The 19210-nt window shown below is 45.7% G+C and overlaps 1 protein-coding gene across 2 annotated transcripts in view; it reads right to left on the bottom strand.

Annotated features, from left to right (window-relative positions):
* Positions 1–16864, bottom strand: part of PAK6 (p21 (RAC1) activated kinase 6) — a 37944-nt gene extending 21080 nt beyond the window's left edge. Inside the window, exons 1-4 of one of the 2 annotated variants that reach the window (XM_033063088.2) lie at positions 16461–16864; positions 5163–5490; positions 4650–4848; positions 3984–4048 (exon numbers count right to left, since the gene is read on the bottom strand). The gene's annotated coding sequence lies outside the window, so the exon portion shown is untranslated. The remainder of the gene's footprint in view (positions 1–3983; positions 4049–4649; positions 4849–5162; positions 5491–16460) is intronic. The other variant, XM_033063092.2, reaches the window with a different exon arrangement.
* Between the last annotated feature and the right edge of the window lie 2346 nt (positions 16865–19210).

Genomic DNA, 19210 nt, shown 5'->3' on the forward strand with positions numbered 1-19210 from the left:
TACCTTCTAAAATACTTACGTTTGCCTTCCTGAGGTTTCCAACACTCTTATTATATATAACATATAAACAATCATAGCAGTTTGCAAACAATGGGAAATGACAGGTTAGCTCCCTGAAGAGCTGACAAACTCAAATTTGACTTCACACAGCAAGGAATGGTAACAAGGGTCAGTGAAAGGGAAAAAGAAAAGCCAAAGGGTCCAAAATCTGAAACGGGATCTACGAGCACTGCCCTGACACCTTCCACATTTGTCTGCAATTCTAGTATTTCTAAAACTGAAGTACTTTTTTTCCTCCTAAAGGAAGAGTGGATATTTCCTTGCTCTGCTATCCTCATCTAAAGTCTTTCCTTCTATTCCTTTCTGCCTCACCAGCCCCCCATGGCAAAGCTGCATGTTGGAGCAGAGCAACAGCACAGCAAACTGATGTAATGCTCTAAATCCTGCCCAAACACACACGAGAGCACAGATTAATATTACATTAGAAATAAGCTTAGGGAAAGACATATTTGTTATATTGGTGGGTTTATTTCTGAGGAATGAGAAGAACAGCACAACCGGCTTGACATTTTTTGCTGTGCCTCCACTTCTGAAGGCTTCAATGCTGCCTCGCTCTCCCCTGCTCCATTTCCTTGCTCATAAATTAGGAGTAAAACCTAAAACCCAGTGAACACCTATCTGCTCAGCTTGTTTGGGACGCAGCTGGGTTACATACTTTTAGATGTGTTTTAGCTATATTATACCAAATTCATTCTGGGACATGTATAAAAGAACTTGCAAAGAGAAGACCTCTTGAACTTTCCAAAACCAGCACAGGCATGTCCCAGATGCTAATGGACTTTATCCCTTGACAAATAACAAAGTTTTCCATTATTTACAGTCCCCTAGAAATCCCAGCTGAAGTCACCATCCCATTGTGTCTCTCTGAAGTCAGGCCCCACCCTCCAGAAGTTTCATCTAAACAGACGAAAGGTGAGGAAAGGGAATTATTATCCTCATTTGCAGATGAGACAGAAAAAAATTACTAGCCCTGTTTCTTCCCACCTATGTCTAGATTAGCAGATCTACAACATCGCCCAGGTATGTCTCCTGGCTGCTTTTTAACTTTATATCAAGGCCAGATCCAGGCCCAACACACCCTGTCTTCCACTGAGAGAAAGCATGGGTGCAGGGTCCCTGTGGAGGCCAAGACATCCTCTGCTCACAGGTTTGATCTGGACATCCAGAAGCCTCGACAGAACCCAGCAGCACAGAGAGAAATCACACCCAAACCTCAGCCGCAGTCCAGTACCTTCATTACAAGACCAGCCTTTCCCACCTGGGCTCAGTGTGTGAGAGGGTACAGCCACCAAATGCTCTGCAGCACCAGGGCAGGCAGCTCACTCATCGCGTCCTTGGCAGCAGAGCCAGCAGGACGTGTGCTGCAGGTCACCAGGCTGACACCAAAGCCACAACTCTGACCTTTTTCCTCCACCTTTTATGTGATTCATGAGGCTTGTGTCCTGTTCTGGCTATACCAAACCACGCTGTGCTGCACCTCTGACACTTACCTCACACCTACACCCCTCCCTGATCCCTGTCCAAAGGGCAGCTACATTGTTCCACATGGATTTCCCGACATTATTTTGCCATGAAGGATGCATCAGGATTAAAAACAAGTTGCTGTATTTTGCTGTTAATCCAAAGCACCACAAAGCTTCAAGACAGGGCTTGACAGATTCGGGTCTTCACTCTCTGCTGTCTTGTGCGACAAATCCATTCAAAACCAGCGTAAAAGTACTATCGAGATTAGAATGAGAACATTTAAGGTCCTGTCTCCAAAAATTCACATGAACAGTAATATCTTGCATATCAGACAAGAGGTTACGTTGGGACAAGCCAAGGGGCCACATCTGGCATGTGGGGTCACATGGCAGGGGAAGGAGCCAAGGCACTGGGCTGCAACACTGGGCACCACATCCTGCAGCTCCATGTGAGCCCTGGAACCTCAGCACGCTCTTGCACGGCTCGCAGATCTGGCTGCCTCTGGCACACAGGGTTATGAGAGGAAAGCTGCAGCTCCTTGCTGCAAATGGGCACAGCACACATTTCACTGTGTGCAGGAAGAGTCACACACTCAGGGAGCAGGGCTGAATTCTCACAAGCAGACCTGTCCCATGTCACCCAGGCAGTGGTGACCACTGTCCTGATCACCATCCTCACTCCAGCAGCACAGCAAAGGGCTGACAGAGACACCCCAGCAATTCCCCAGATCACTCAAGTATAGAGATGCAAGAGTTAAACTTCCTTCCAGCCAACACTGAACAATCTCAGTCTCTAGTTATGCTCATCATGTTCTCCAAAGAGAGATACAAATAAATTTAATTGCTGTCAGCAGCCTGCAAGGCAGTTCGCTTGTGTTAGGATAACCGATGGGAAAACTGTAGCCCAGGCAGTGCACCCCAAAACATGGAGGGACAAATTTGCTTAAACCCCACAACCTGCCTGACTCTTAGTGCCTTCCTACTCACTGCTGCCAACACTGAGATGCAAATTTAAATCACAACAGACAAGTCTTCTCCCAGGGAATATCGGTTTTCCTGCTCTGTGTACCACAACTGAGAGCGTTCACACAGCCCTCTGTACATTAAAAGTGAGGTGCACTCCTAACGTGAGATAAATTACTGCTATTGACTACAGCCATGTTCTGTTCATCAATTACAAAATAATCTAATTACTAACACTACAAGTTAAATGGTTGAGCCCTAGGGAAAGTGTAATTTCTTAAGGCATTTTTGAGGGAAATAGACTTCAGCTTTTAGTCTATGGGCACCCTCCATTCCCACTGTTCTCTTTTGCCAGACAAATGGAAGGTCAGTCTCACAACAACAGTATCATTGCTGAGACCGAACGGCAGCGCATTAGTCCTCGAACCACATGGTAATCCTGCAGCTTTAGAAACCATAATGAGGAATTCCTTAAGAACAAGACCTGTAGCAGCCAAGTGCTGATTTTGTGCTCCATTGCACTAAGTCCGTGCCATTATAACTCAAAGTCAGCGAGACTGGTGCAGGAGCAGCACTGGTGCCACAGACAAGAAAGTCACTCCCCAGTCCAGAAACCCCCTGAGGAGGTGTCAGAGTTTGCTGTGCTCTCCACAGCCCCCAGTGCTGAGTAGCACAGCTCCTGGTGAGCCTACAGCTACTCCTGCTCACTTGTGTCCTGGTCAGGTACAGAGCTCATGTGCTGCTCTGAACGGGACAGAACTTAAGCTGGGCACCCCAAAAATCCTCCAGTGCAATACAGAGCTCAGAGCCTGGCTGTGTGCTTTCACTTGCAGTTGGGCTAAGCTAGTCCAAGCTGCTTTAAGCAATTTTGTTTAAAGCAATTTACACAAATATTTAGCTCTTTTCTCTGCTAGTGAATTTCCCTAAGCACATTACAGAAGTAGGTTAAAAAGAGCTCTTTTTTCCTGATTGGAGGCAGGACAGTCAAACTTTAAAGAATTCTCCTTAATTAATTTCATTCTCCTTGGGAACGAAAGCCATTTTGTGACCAAGCAAGTGTTGTCTCTCACTTTGCAAGCCTTGGCAGCAGGACCCAGGTACATCCCTACTCACACTCACATAGACAGAAACAACCCCTGTGCATGGAGTAGGCTTTCCATCTGGGAGCACAGTTACTAATCCTGCAAGCTATATGCTGATAGCTCTTTCCACTATTTGCTTCTAGAGTCAAAAATCATTCTTCACACAGCATGCAGGATGTACATACCACGGCAGCACGGAACATTAAAAGCAATATAAAGCTTCATCACACCATCAGGAGTGAGACTTTTCTGTAGGACAGGGTTGGAAAGAGAGAGGCAGCAGTTTCCCTTCCCTTCCTGTGTTAGGGACTGACTCAGGTTGTACCCAGAGAACGCAGAAAAGCAGACCAAGAGTGGGCAAAGGTCTCTTACTCTCCATACATCCCCCCAGCCTCACCCGAGAGCTCACACTCACCAGACGCAAATTGCTCCTCTGTGTTTTCAGTGCTCTGTTCCCAAATACATTAAAGCATTAATGTCCTGGCAAAGGAGAAAGCAAATATTAACAGACAGGACTGTTTTCTGTCGCTGTAAATACCTGCCTGTATGCACTGGTTACCTGACAAAAGTAATTAAGTACAAATGCCCAATAAAACCATATATTGTAACTTAACTAAAATGAGATTAGGCAACTTTCAGCCAGTCAAAACACATACACCCAGCCCCAACACGAGTACTCCAGCACAGCTTCAGGAAGCGTTCTGAAAGGATCCTGGCCAACACAGCCACCAGAAGGTTGGGAATACACACAGGAAGGGTTTAACTAGATATCTCTGTAGGGTATGGTGAGGGTCCTTGCAGATACAAGATACTTAAGAGCAGATATTGCTCTATCCCCTGCAAAGGCAATGAGTATGCATGTTCCTGACATGCTGTCTGCTCTCTCAAGCATCATCCAGAGTAATTTTTAACCCCTTCTTCACCCCAAGGTTTTAAGAGCATCACCCTGCACAATTCAACAAGGCATTTTCCCTCCACATTCCCCATCCTCTTGTGTGTCAGTTGGTTGAACTGCCACACCTCAGCCCCACACGTTGTCCCACCTCATAGACCCTGGAAAGTAAAAACCATGAGATCTTACTGGCAGTTCTGCTGCAACAATGTCGGTGGTGGACAGTTCCAAGGAAGAGGAGAAAGAAGGGTCTGGAGGTAAACTCTCCCACTGTCATGCAGCAAAGCCGATTGGAGGACAGTGTTGCTGGGCTATAGGAGTAAAGATGAAGCAAACTCCTTCCCAAAGGAATCCAGCTCCCAGTTTTTCTTCCCTTCCAGAAGCATCCCTTGAGAGAAAAAATTGTATGACCTCCCGAACTACTCCACTCTCACTTCACCCCAGGCTGGCACTGCCAACACACGTGTGATCATTACGCTAATCCTTGGCAGTGGCACGGCTCAGCTCCGAAGGGAAGGGGTTAAGCCGAGGCAGCACAGCCACTGGGAAGCGGAGTCTTAGTTTAAACTGACAAACCCAGTCCTCCGTAAACACAGGGAGCAAATCCCACGAAACAGCAGCCATTAGGACGGTTGTTCTGGCTTTAAAGCAGGCAAACAAGCTAATCAATGTTGATCCCCAAATCTGCGGGAGGGCGCTTACCCCTGACTCCTCATTGCTCCGTGACCAGAGGTGAAGTGGGAATGCTCCGCCACTGGAATCCGCTGACACGTCGATAAACTTGAGAGAGAAAGACGGCAGGAGAAAGCGGGAGAAGAAAAAGGGGTGGAGGCAAGTCTGACATGTTTGTACAGTGCCTGATTCACCTAAGCTGCCGAGTTTGATTTCAGGGTGTGGTAGCAGATGGGACACAGGAGCGCTCAGCGTGGAAAAGCTTCAGATTCCTGTTCCACGGAAAACGACAGATGCCAACAGTAGAGTCGCCTCTTGGGACCATCTCCCTCCTTCTCACCGTCTCCTCTCTTGGTCCCTAGAGGGAATGAGAGAGAAAGCGCTCAGAGTCACACCTGGGCACCCCAATGTGCCGGGTCTCAGGCAAGAACCTTGGGGAGATTGTCTTCCATTCCCCTCCGCCTTTTTTCACACCCCACTTCACTGTGACTTATTAAAGCTCCACTTGTCAGCTCTTCTCTCTCGGCTCCACAGCCTCGGGGCCGGGAGCTGCTGAAGCTTCTAACAAACCCGACATCTCCGCCTGTGTCGCCTGGCTGCAGATTTCAGGACCTGCCACCAGTCCCTTGTCATTCCGGGAAGGAGAGCTTTGATTGCTTGCTTTATGGCTCGCTGTAGAAGAATTCATCCCATTTATTTGCATTGCAGATGAGCAGCACATGACCTGGCGCTTTTACTTTTCCCCTGTCCTCGCCATGAGTCAGTGCTGCCAGGTCTGGAGTCTGGGATCACCCTCTAATCCAGTTGCGCTGCCTGTGCCTCAGGGTTTACTGACTCCTGGAAACAGACTTTCCACAGCAGCAGGACACCAGTGCCGGCTGGGCTTAGTGACTGGGCCATCATCAGAGGACACTTTGGGGATTACAGCCTGGAGCAGTCAGAGTTCATGCAGTAAACTCATCAGCTGTCCTTGCTCCATTGCAAACAAAGAGGATTCTTGGCCGCTCCAAACCACTGACAATGCTGTCTTAAACCCGAGATATTTTTAGGTCCAAAGAACATAGATATAAACCATAAAAACCCACCCTTGTGATTTTTTAGGGTTTTTTTATAACATTGGTTTTGTTGAATCATCCTTAAATAAATGGGTGACATGCTACAAATAATCATTAGGTGGTCATTATTATTGCTGGGAGTGGCTTGTCCCAAAGAGATGGCCAGCCCAGTGACCTTTTAGCCATGTTCCCCCATTCCTGTTTTCCTAACTATTCATTCCAACTAAAAGAGCTGCATCATGTTTGTACAATCACCAGAGTCTCAGCTGTAGTTGGAATTAATGAACTCCACAGTACTATCATGGAGAAGGAACAGAATCAAGATTCATAGAGAGAACCATTTGGAGCTGATGGTCTGAGGTTCCCAATCCTCATTTCCCAACCTGCTAGCTAAGTTGTGGAAGCTTCCTGAGCATGCAGTTACCACTTCTATATTACATTGCAGGTCCCTGCCTGCCACAGTGACCCAGGTTTCCTGCCTGCTCCCTCCCCAGGGTATAGGAAATAGAGCTAGCCAGGTTCCTTTCTGTCTGGGGCAGGCCCCATACACAGATGTAATCAAAAGAAGCAAAGTTTCCCTTAACAGTAAAAACATCATAGTAAATAACAAAGGAGGACAGCATTCATTCTCAAAGCACTGGAACTCATAGGGCAGAGCAGTGCAGTGGAGGATCAGGGATGAGGAAGTAGAGTGTAAACCTGGTAGGTGTGGATGGCAAACCATCCCTGTCATCTGTGCACCTGGGCTTTGCTGCTGTGCCAGGCAGCGAGGAGTCACCTGCACAACCATGGCGTGGGGAGCGTCACTCACAAACGGCTTCTACAGCCAACAAGGAGTCATCCAGCCTTGGAGCTGGCTCCACATTGGAGTGAGTATTGTATTTCCTGGGTTACATGCTAGCACAGTCTTCTAGAACAAGACTTGAGGTCATTATAAATGGCAGAGCCTGATTTTACTCGTCAAGGCACAAGCTTAGATGAAATCAAGGTAGTTAGGAGCCAGAGTGAACCTCTGCTGCCTACAGTCTTAATGACAAATTAGGACACTTTCCAGTCTTTATATTCACAAGTTTGGTGCCAGTAGTCCTGCACACTTTGAAGAAAAATTTCCCAGTAAAAGGAACACGTCTCTAATTTTCCCCTTCAGCAACTATCCCTTCATTACACATTTTTCTGCTCCTTGCCTGCCCACTGCTCCCTTCTTACCTAGAGAATTGCACAAGACAATATAAATAATTATACCGGCACATTTATATAAACACGCAATACACGCCCCGCTCCTCCTACAGCTGGTCTGTGCTGCTCGCTCAGGTCCCGTCGGTCTCCGGGACAGCCATTCCTGGCAGCAACAAGTGCTGCACGGTACGTTGACTAAACGTCTGTATTGCAGCCTGCCTGATTTATCTTCCCAGCAAAGGTCATTCCACATTCCATGTCCCCTCCCCAGACACAAAGCAAAGCAAATTTCAGATCCAAAGTGCTGATCTCACCTCGTTCCTCACCCGGCCCAGCCACTTCACTGTGCTAGGAGAGCTCCAGGATGTCATATCCTGCACTGCTGCTGCAATAGGTTCCATTTAATCCCATTTAATCATCACTGGAAGAGGATTTTGTGATGAAAACCCACTATTAAATGTCTTCCTATTCCAATAGGCAAGACTGGGGACTTTTAACTTAAACAAAAGGTCAGAGACACCCAGGCCAACTGTACCATATACAATGTCTGTCTTTTACCTCAGCTAGGAGAAACATACCTGCCCACCAACCTGAAGCTTGTGGGAACTGGGCAAACTGCTAAGGAAAATGGATCTGTATTCAACAGCACTTCCAGGAAAAGCCTAATACCAAGGCACAGGAAATATGATACATTCAGGAAATCCCAGTGAGAACTACAGCACTTCCACCTATGAAGTCAGGCTGTGGCTCAGGACCAGACTTTCCATCAAGTCTTCTCTGTGCTCAGGGGTCAGATAGGAAGCAGAAATGCTCTTCCACATGGAATCCCTTCCTTCTCTTTAGTGGTTCTGTAAATCTAGAGAAGCTGGCCAGGGAAGTGAAAGAATACACCTAAGAATTTGGACAAAGGGGTCACTGGGAGAAAAGGTGTGCTGCAAATTCGCACATCAGCACCAACTGGTGGGAGGAAGTACAAGATAGGAATCAAGTCTAGGAGTCTCATAATGAGCGCATGACATGAAGCCAGGACTGGAGATAAGGAGGGAGCAATCCAGAGGCAGTTTCACTTTAAGTAAGTGCTTACAATTTAGCCACCCTTTTTGAAGGGTATCCCATCCAGAGGTGGGCAGAGCATTCCAGGAGGGCATTACCTGGATAGTCAACTCCAGTGTTTGGGTTAGCCTCTTGCTTACTAGGCACTGCTGCCATTATCCAGGTAGTGTCCTGAGACACCAGCAGGACAAAGCCCTGCTTGCACTCCAGCTGCATGAGCTCACCCAGTGTCTCTATCCAAGGTTTAGCCTAAACCAGGAGAGGCTTTTTCTGATTCGAAACAAAACACAAATGCGTGAGAACTGAAGAACTGGGAGTTCATCGAGTAAGTCCATTGCCATTGTGAGAGCTCTGGGTGCTGTTGAAGATCTGTACGCATCCCCACACTCCTATCCGGCAGGGCCATGGGGAGCTCAGAGTCCCTCTTTTCCCTATGCCAAACAATGCAGACTGGGGCCCATGGAAGAAGGGAATTTGTCCTGCATCAGGCTAGCATTGGGTTACAGCCAGGTTCTCCTGGGCCAAACAACTCCTGTGGTGGAGCAAAGCACAGCAGTGAGGAAACAGCACAAGGACCTGCAAGTTCTGCTAAACTGAGAAACACAGGATCATTAAGGTTGGAAAAGACCTCTAAGATCATCAAGTCCAACCTTTGACCCATCACCACCTTGCTCACCAGACCAGAGCACTGAGTGCCACATCCAGTTCTTCTTTGAACACCTCCAAGGATGGCAACTCCACCACTGCCCTGGTGCAGTGCCCCAATGCCTGACAACTGTTCCAGCAAAGAAAGCAGGCTAAGCTTAGAGAGTAAGAAATCAGACTCTATGAAAACTCCCACTCTGATGGGAAATTGAAGTTAAAGCTCGACAAGATCACCTGAACACAGCACATGTTATTTTGCTACTGGTTAAATTCCTGTGGCTTGGTAGACGTTCGCTGCAGATAATATCAATACTGCTTGGAACACAGCCACCTCACACTTCTTCCAGACCTTCTACTTGCAAAAATTCACAGACTTATTTGGTTATAACACAAGTAACATCACAGTCCACCACACAAGCCTGTGCCACCCTCTACAAAAGGTGCATCTTCTGCTTCCCACAAAAGTCACGATGATCAGTCCCGCAATGGCGACATCACAGCAGAAAGCCAACATTGCCTACAGATTCCCAGGTCACCTTGGGAAAGGCATTCTGCATGCTGGTAAAATGACTGTGACAATGCTCAACTCCCCCAGAACAGAGGCGGCTTAATCTGTTGTTTTTCCAAGCATGCGGCGATCCTTGAGGATGCTATAGAAATGCAGATTGAAATCCCTTGCTGGCACCAGAGGAATACAGACCGCAGCTTCTGTTCTGAATAACTAGGTCAGTCAGCTATCACTGAAGTATTAGCCAGAATCCAGCAAATTCCTAGTGGCTAAAATAACGGCTGCAGAAGTCTAACACCATTTGCTGTCATTAGTCACTCTACCTCTGGGTACATTCAAACCCAACTCTCAAGAGCTTAGAATAATTTGAGGGTTGGAGCCTATGGTTGTCAAAATCCAGGCACGTGCCTCTGTGCAGCACAGGTTTCCCTCCCACTTGCAGCCTTGTGGAGGCAGGGAACGACTGTCTTCGCAGCCTTACCCTGGAAGCACTCAGCCCAGGAAAAGCAGGAAGATGCACTGCTAATCCCGTGTCAGGGAATGGGTGTCTCCTCCCAGCAGCAGCTTCCCTATGGGAAGTACAGGAGAGGGCTTTGAACTATGGTGGTGAGTGGGTGACATTTTTGGGGGGGAAGGTTCATAGAGGCAGAGCAGCTATTCCTCTCTGTGGAAGAAAAGAGGGGAAGGGCTGACAATTGCAATAGGAAACGAGTATCCAAAATTTATTTCAACCCCTTCTAGCTGCTGGGGCTGGATCAAACATTTGGTTTCCTCTCCCTGCAAATCGGAGGCAGCTGAAGGGTTAAACCTGGTTTGGGCTTTTTTGGTTTGGTTGGGGTTTTTGTTTTGCTTTGTTTTTTACTATTATTTAATTTCTTTTCAAGCTCTGGTTGTTTCAGGAGCCTGGCCTACAGTTCAGCCACACAAAATCATGCCACAACATAGCAGCCACAACCTGCAATGCAGGAACTGGACCTTCTTGTTCTGCCACTCAGAGCAGCATGTCACAATACTATACCCTCAGTTTCCCTTATCTCCACAAGCAGTGAATCCTCTGGAGTCCACAGGAGGGGCTGCAAGGGATTCAATTATTATAATCCCCACTTAGAGATTTATTGATATAGCAGAGGAAAATGGTAGCTGAGACATCCTTTCTTGCATTCTAACTGCTACAACAGAGGAACAAGTTAATTCCTACCTCTCCTAAGAGTGAGTTTGGTGTTTCCTGATAGCAGTTACAGAAGTCTCTTACTTTCTTTTATCCTCAGCAATCTCCTCCAGCCTTCATTTAGGCTGGAATTTTTAATAGCCTGGATACTGACCAAGACAGAAGGAGGCGCTGTTTATTCTGAGGTACCAGTTTCAGCACAACACAGACTAGTGGGCAAACAGTAAAGTTCCAACTACCACTTGTCTCCGTTAAAAACAAGTTTCCAAACTACCCAAAACATCTCTGCAAGGCTGTCAGATTCCACAGCAGGGAGCTAAAGCATGCACACAGTCAGGCAACGCGTGTTAGAAAGGACTGGAACACGCCAGCTGTCTCTGGTGCTGTAGGAACATTTTTCTACCAGAGCCCTACCCTACGATTAAGGGAGGCCAAACTGAGCACAGTCACAGCCTACCTGAGCACATGGACCTGCTGGCACTTGGCAGAGAGAATACCTGTCCTTTGGAAGGAGTCTAGATCCTGCTGGCTGCTGAGAGAGGGAAGCCATGGTGGAACAACTCAACCAGAATGCTCTTCAACATGACACCAGAAACTAGTCCACTGATATTCACATATGTGTGTGTATATAAACAAAGATTTCCTTTAATCTCCATCATCACCATCATCCCTAAAGAAGGAAAGAGCAACACAAGATGTAGCCATTTAAGCTGTAAATAAGACGCAATGTTTCCTAATCTGCACATTTCGAGATTCTGAGGCTAGCATTGTAAAAATAACTGAAAAACTTCAATTAATCTTCTACTTAATCACCATTCCCCAAACTACGAATTCAAAAAACCCTTTTCTTGTTGATGTGCTATCTCAGTTGCCAAATAAATTATACAATTTTTAAAAATACATTCCTGTACAAAAGATATTAACTAGTTAATTTCCACATGTGACCTACCAAAATGAAAAAAAAAAAAAAAAAGAAAGCTTCTTAACATTTACAATTACCGTTTTCTTATTTAGTTCTTCAGAATTTTAATGAAAACCGAAAGCCCGGTTGTACTACAGAAATACTTGAATATTTATCTGGAAAATTCCTTCATTTTCTTCTTTCCATAGGTAGCAGTCCCAATTTAAGTACAGCCACAGACCACTGAAGGTGATCCCAGATCACAGGTTAGGAGCAGCCAGAAAATTCAGGTGAGCCCAAGTTCTAAGAGGCTCTTTTAAAAACAGGTCTTTAAATGAATAAAAGGTATTCCTTAAATAAGTTATTGGCTCAGCTTTATGTCGCCCAGGCTGCTGTTTTGAGATGCTTTGGGAGAACATATTGAGAACTTGGAAGAGAACACAAAAGCCCAAAGAGCTTTGCAGCAGCAGTCACAGACAGAAGCATTTTGTCTACTGACATCATCTCATACTTGATGAGGTGCCACAAATTCTAAGCTATTTGTGCCATTAGTTAATACATTTAGGTTTCTAATGAAATAAACACAAGCAGCCTTTTTCCCCTTTTGGGCTCGGTTATTCCATCCCAGCGCTAGGTTTGCAGCCTGACTTTCCCCCTTTCCCTGCACACACAGGAGCTCTGATGGCTGCAGATTGTGAGTGTCCCCAAACTGGACAGCTTGCTGCAGCACGACCAGCTCAGAGAGACTTCTTCCCAAAGTCAGCTGTAACATCTGCTCTTCGGATGCAATCCAAAATCCCTTGAAACCAGAGCTTTTTCAGTGACTTCCACGAGTGCTGGAAAGATCCTCATTCTAAGCTGGATGTTACAGGAAAGAAGTTAATTTCTAGCATTATTGTATGCAGGGATGTACTTTCTTGGCCAAGGCCCAAAGTACTCATTATGAAGTGTAACACCCTGCTTAATTCTTCCAGAAGCCAATCATAAGGCTACTATGAATTTTAATGAGCACTGAATCAAGACCCAGATGGTTTTTTAAGCCAAATTATCCTGTTCTTGGTTATTTTAAGATCTGTGTAGTGCCTTCTGGCCACTACATGTTAACTCCTCTGCTCCTGGCCCAGTTTAAGGACAGACTTGCATCCTTCTTCTCTCCAGTTGTGCTATGAAGACCCTCAGCTCCTTCTGTGCCTTGAAAAGTCACAGATTTGGAAGACTCAAAGGTTGACACAGGTGGGGTAAAAGGGTTCCTGTGACACTTGACAAGGAAGAAAGTCAAAAAACTAGAGGCCATCAGTAAGGAAACACTGACCCTGCAGACAGTTCTATTTAAACAATTCTCAGGGACAAACAACTGAGCTCAGAGCCATCAAGTTTATGGAGTCACTGTCTCTGCTGAAGTTGCTGAGTACATTTGCTTTCCAGTTTGCAGTGCCATGTTTCATTTTAACAACTACACCATCTTGTCTATATACCCTCTCTATGCCACATGAGCAGGCCACCTGCCCCTGGCCAGGGGATGCTGCTGCAGTGCCTCACCAAAAATTACAATGCTCAAAGTCACAGTTTGGCTACATTGATTCTTCAGATTACAAATTACCTTCCACACCTACCACAAGCCACTATCACGTCACTCTTTCCTTTGACTAAACTTGGGGGATTCTTGGGGAGGGGGTCTGTAGGTTGGTTGGTTGTTTTCACAGATGGGGTAAAAAGGGGAAGAAAAAAACAAAAGGAAAAAGGTTCTACTACCTGCTTTCCTGGTCTCCAAGGATCCAGGATCTTCTCTCACTGCAACCACAGTTGCAGAGGCATTCCAGCATCCCAATGCCTCTTCTTCATTAAATCCCCTTTATATACCCTTGAATCATGGAATAGTTTGAGCTGGAAGAGACCTTAAGGATCATCTAGGTCCAACTCCCTTCTTCCATGGGCAGGAAACCTTCCAATAGACCAGGCTGCTCCAAGCCCCATCCAGCCTCACTTGTATGGGTTTTTCTTTTTGCATTCTGGAATTATTTCCACCCCTCTAACCCCCGCAACCTTGTCTGGTAAACAGATGGATGTCACAGAAATGAAAAGCATGAAATGGAAGGAGCAACCAAAACTGAAATGCAGCATTATGCAAGGCAGCTATGGAGAAGAAACTATGTTATGTCACTGTCTGTTACTCAGTCAAGAGTGGTTAATGAGTTCATCACCTCCCCAGAATGGGCATCACAGCTTGAAGAATGCAGATAAAACTCTAAGATGATCGAAAATGAGGAGTGGGAGGGTAATAAGGAAGCAAAAGCTGTTTTAATGTTCTTTCTAGCCTTCAGATGCATGACACATGGCACAGTTGTCCTAAATCTGGGTCTGAAATATTTATTTTTAATTCACTGAAAACACCCTGATTGAGTAGCAGGAGTGCAAGTGGCACACAGAATTTGTCATTATTTGCTAAAGCAGAGAAGAAGCTTGGTCTCTGTGCTGGGATTGCCAAGTCCAGCAAGAACATCCAGCTCAGGAACTCAGACAGCTCTGCCTTTGGAAACAGCCCGAGGAGCACAGCTTTAATCAGCACCGGTCCATTTTCACTTGAACCCCATTTGAACTTCTTAGCAGTGAAAAATCATTCTGCCCTGTTCCTATTCCTCTGAGCAATTGCACACAGGCCCCTCTTATTACTACATTAGTGTAATTTTGTCTCCGACATTCCCCCCCAGAGGAATTACTCATGTCCTCCTATTATTTATTTTACTGCTAAGAGCCTGGGTTTTAGGAGTAGTTTTAATTAAATACCAATCCTCCTCCTCCTCAATTAGGATCACCTTTATCTAGGTTGCTGTGCCTTACATTCTCCAGCAGCAACACTCTTTTCCTCTTTTTTTATCCCTCCTTCCATGGTTCTCTCTGGAACTCAAGAAAGCTCCCCTCTACCACCAAATTGTATCAGCCAAAATACAAGGTTTTGCCGGATGTAAAGAACTGCCCCGTGGAAGATAACCTGACATTAAACTCTGGGTATGCAGAATTCCAGTTTAAATGATGTCAAGTGGCACTGCCAAAAGCAGCAGCAGCTTCCATAGCCCCCCAAAACCACAGGCTGCTGTGCTGGCCTTTCCACCAGTCCACAGCATGTGGCTACTACCATCCCTTTCCAGTTTCCCTGCTCTTCTGGGGCCTTGCTTGCGCTTCCCTTGCTCCCCTCTACTCTCTCATGTTGGGGTTTTCTTTGGGAGTTTGAAGTGCAGCATGGCCACCCCCTGGGTAAACACCTCTTCAAAGTGCTTTGCTGTCCCTGGATAATGAATCAGATCACAATGTATTCCAGACTTGGGTACACAGGATTCTTGGAAGCTGCCCTAGATTAAAGAGTTATTCATTCATGCTCCCCAAGTGAAGAGGCAGAACTGATGACTCCTGACTGGGAAGTTGGCAGGAATACCCTCAACTATTCCTACGGAGTGGAATCAAGCTGCAGCAACTACATCCAAGAGTGTGAGCTGATCCAGCGCCTGGCAGCGCCAGCTGCGGAGACAGCACAACGTGACACAACCACTGCTGGCACCGAGGCCCTCCTGGCTGCCAGCCCCTGCCTCAACCCTGGGCACAGGTCCCCTTCCCCAGGCAAACTCCTCCAGCCACTCTGCAGCCTGACCAGAACACAATTTCCCTCCAGGCACTGCTCAGTTCCCACCTTCCCTAGGGAAAGGAAGAGCCAACGAGGTATTTTGATTTCATTCTTTACAGGCTTGACAAGGCTTTCTTCCAAAAGTTTACTGACTACTAAAAGTTACTTCCCTAACCAGAAGATGGTTTTGTTTTACAAACACATATTATTCCTTTTCCAAGAGCAAAATGGAGCTGCATTCAAGTATTAGCACGACTAGCATGCAGAGAAAGTGCAGATGCTCTGCCCTGCGCTTCCAGGCTCAGCAAGTGCCTTCCCTCCACAGCTCCAGCAGCTCTGCCAAATCCATGCTCTGCTGTACTCCCATCAAGGACTGTAATTTATACTCCACAACCTAAGCAAACATTTCTCAGGCTGGAGGGTTCCCAGCTAGGAATAGCTTCAGTATAAGAAAGAGATGCTGATGATCAAGCATTTTTTGGGTGTTACCAGGTTTTTTTCAGAGCCATTTCTGTACATTCAAGGTATTTTTTTCCTACCCTTAATAGGCTTTTCCTGCAGCTAGGATAAGCTCTCTACTACTTTCTGGCCTCTCAACCATTGCTGTTTTCAACAGCAATGAACTGGATGTTCAGGTGTCATTCAAATTTTAAAAAATATAAAAAAACCTATCTTCTTGCTCTTGGTTTCAACAGCACTTCTTCAAACCATGCCAATTAAAAACCTTTAAGTGCAAGTTCCCAAGGCAGAAACCATCTTCATTTTGCCTCCTAGAGAACACCAAATAATCTAGCAATGTTGAAAACCACTAAATCAATAAACCATAAGTTGATGTCTATTTACTAAATTTTACTTTCATTCACCTACTGTTCTTTCAATATCCATTATTCTGCTACTTAAATGTACATTTTAAAGGCACAGTCTATGGCATTTATTCACCACTAGAACACAGGCAGTGTTAAAAACACCAAGGCACAAGGCAATGTTAAAAACATGCTTCTTCACCCATTTTTATGGCTTCAGACCTCAGAAAATTAGCTCTTATTGCCTGATTTTTCAGCCTAAGAAGGGAGTACCAGAGAGATAATACATTTCTCTGAGTTCTACAGACTAAGAAGGTAACAAAAATGCAGAAGTCATTTCAGTTTCAGAATTCAGAATGCTGAACCCTGTTGCCCCATCTGCCTCTCACAAAAGCAGGCTTACCTTGAAAAAAGATCCCAGAGAAATACTTTTGGAGTAAATTCAGTCCCTTCTTCCTTCTGACTGCAGGTTGCTGCTTGTCTTAAACACGGGAAACATCCCTTGCTTCAGGCAAAAATTCTCAGCAATTTAGTCTTAAGGCTTCTGCAGAAAACTCCTCATGCACATGCAAACCCCCCCAGCTCCAGCTGCTTCCTCAGCAGCACTGCCCCATGCCAGGTGCTGGGCAGCAATCCCAGTGCTCCCACCCCTGTTCCCGGCAAGCAGTACAGGTGGTGGCACAACTCAGGGAAGGTGAAACAGCCTCACAACCATCAATTCCACTGAAACCTCGCAGTTCCAGCTGAGGAGGTCTCACTGCAGACACATAGCCCTGTCAGGATGCTGGGATGCAGTGAGTCAATGTTTTCTGGGACCTTTTTTTATCGTGGGCTGATGCTGTGAGCTCAGCAAAGAGGATGGCACAGTGCCTTGAGTGGCATTTTGCACAAAAGGCAAGAGCAAGATTCTAATCAAGATTCTGGTGTGTAGAGACTCTAAGCATTTTCCCCTCAACCAAGCCTAGAAATCACAGGCTTAGCATCACACTGGGGTAGGGAGAGAGCTACAGGAGTAACAGAGCCTTACAGTTCAAGAATCTCTGATTAAAGACTCTCAAGCCCTGTAAACTGCAGGCCACAAGTGGCAAATTGAGTGTTATTCCATCACAGACTTCCTTCTCTATGTGGGGAGCATTGCCACATCCTTTTGTGGATATCAGGACTCTGGCCGTCGTGCCGGTCTTGCATAACTTGCCTGGGTCCCATGTCATGCAATTTCAAAAAAATGCAAAAGCTAATGCAAAGTTGACACTTCTGCAGGCTAGGTTTCAGCAACAGTTCTCTTGGCACCCTGAGAAGGAAGGTAAACTGTTCTATGGCTTGAGACTTCATAGGGATGTAAATGAGGACAGATTTATTAAGCTGATTGAAACAGCTCATACTGGCTGAATCTCTGCAGCTGTAACCATTATATTCCTGATCCTTGAGTCCCAAATGCAACCCAGCAGAATCCAACGCTGTAATCAAAACAGCAAGTGCCATGGCTTCTCCCCAGTGCAGTCAGTTTAGAAATCAACACCAGTAGGGCTGCCAGGGAGGCAATTAGGTATTTTCCATAGGTATCCTGATAAAGAAGCCAGGTATTTACAGCTTCCTGGCACGTCAGCTACTTTAGTATTTCCTACACAACACTCAGAAAAGAGAAGCACCTTTTTTTTGTTGTTTTTCCTCTCCCAGATAAAGGCATTGTATCCAAGAGCTAATTCATTTTTCTTGCTCTTGGAGCTGACTTCTATTTCTTCACCTGGATAACCGCAAGCACATTTTTGTGAACATTAGGTAACAAGAAAGCCTGCTGCTAATTCCTCCTCATCAGAGCCTGGGGAAAAATCTGAGCTGTTGGGTGAAAGCTAAAAAAACAAACAGAATAGATGGGAGGGGGCAGAGGAGTGAGAAATAATTCAGGAGTGAGTCAGTCATGCTCCTCCTGCTTAGTCACCTGTAGTTCTGCTCTCCAGACACACTGGAGATTGAGAATAAGATGCCTGCCTGCCTTCCAACTACCTCCTCCTGACAAGGACTTGGAAAAAGAGATAGGGCAGAGTTTGGGGAAACAGCCACTAGAGATGCTTGCTTGCCAGACTAACAGAGCTGCCAATAGCTTTGTTTGTTTTCCACCTCCTTCTGTTGCCCCTGCCGTTAAATCATCTCGATTCAACCTGTTCATCTGCTGGTCTGAGTTCCTCTGATGTTGCCCTGCAGTTTTGACATCGTAGGGGGTTGCCATGGAGAAGAGGGTGATGTCATTGACACAAAAAGCACCTAACTTACAAATACAACAGGAACTGAGCTATTTATAAGAGCTGCTTCTCTTCCCCCACTCTTTGCTGGGGTGGGTGGAAGCAAAGGCAGCAGCTCCATTCTTGATGTTTCTGTCAACAAGTCTCAGAAATTAATTTTCTTGTCAGAAAATATTCCAAGCCTGTGAAATTACTGAATGCTGTCAGCTTTCGGACTTCATTCATTAGAGCTAGATTTATCTTTCCAGCTTCTCACTGGGTTTGAGGTTAAATAACACTCATGTTTGTAGAGTAACTTCTACCCTGAAAATCTCTGCAGCATTACTGAGATACAGCCACTTCTGGAAGGAAAGACATGTCACAAAAAAAGAGGGAACAGAGACACGGTTTGTGTAAAGGCTTCATACTGCTTATAACTACTCAGTAATAACTCATGGAATCACAGAACAACCCGAGCTGGAAGGGACCCCTGAGGATCCTGTGACTGTTGGTTTGGCCTTGGCTGTGGGGTGCCATCACACATCAACACAACTCTCACAGAACGAGCGTTTAGTGCGTGTAAAAAGTGCAAAACACAGAGGACAGAAAAGGGAAGATCAAAAACTTAGGAACAAAAATAATAATTTTAGAATGCATTTGGAGTAAGAGGATGGTTTAAGAAAAGACAAGCTGTAGCCAGTTCACATACAGGTAAAGTATTAATCCAGGTTGGCTGTTTAGGAGTAGATGCAGATGTTGGAGAACAGTGCCTTTCCTGGATATCAAGGAACATACCAATAAGTCATATCCACCACTGAATTCTGCAATATTCCAACATTTTTTTCCTACAAAATGATTCCTGAGTGAATGATGATATAAAGTATTACACCACAAAATACATTACTAGTTTAGCTTCAAGGAACTACACAACTCA

This window comes from Catharus ustulatus, chromosome 6, assembly GCF_009819885.2.
Source record: "Catharus ustulatus isolate bCatUst1 chromosome 6, bCatUst1.pri.v2, whole genome shotgun sequence".
Lineage (NCBI taxonomy): Eukaryota > Metazoa > Chordata > Aves > Passeriformes > Turdidae > Catharus > Catharus ustulatus.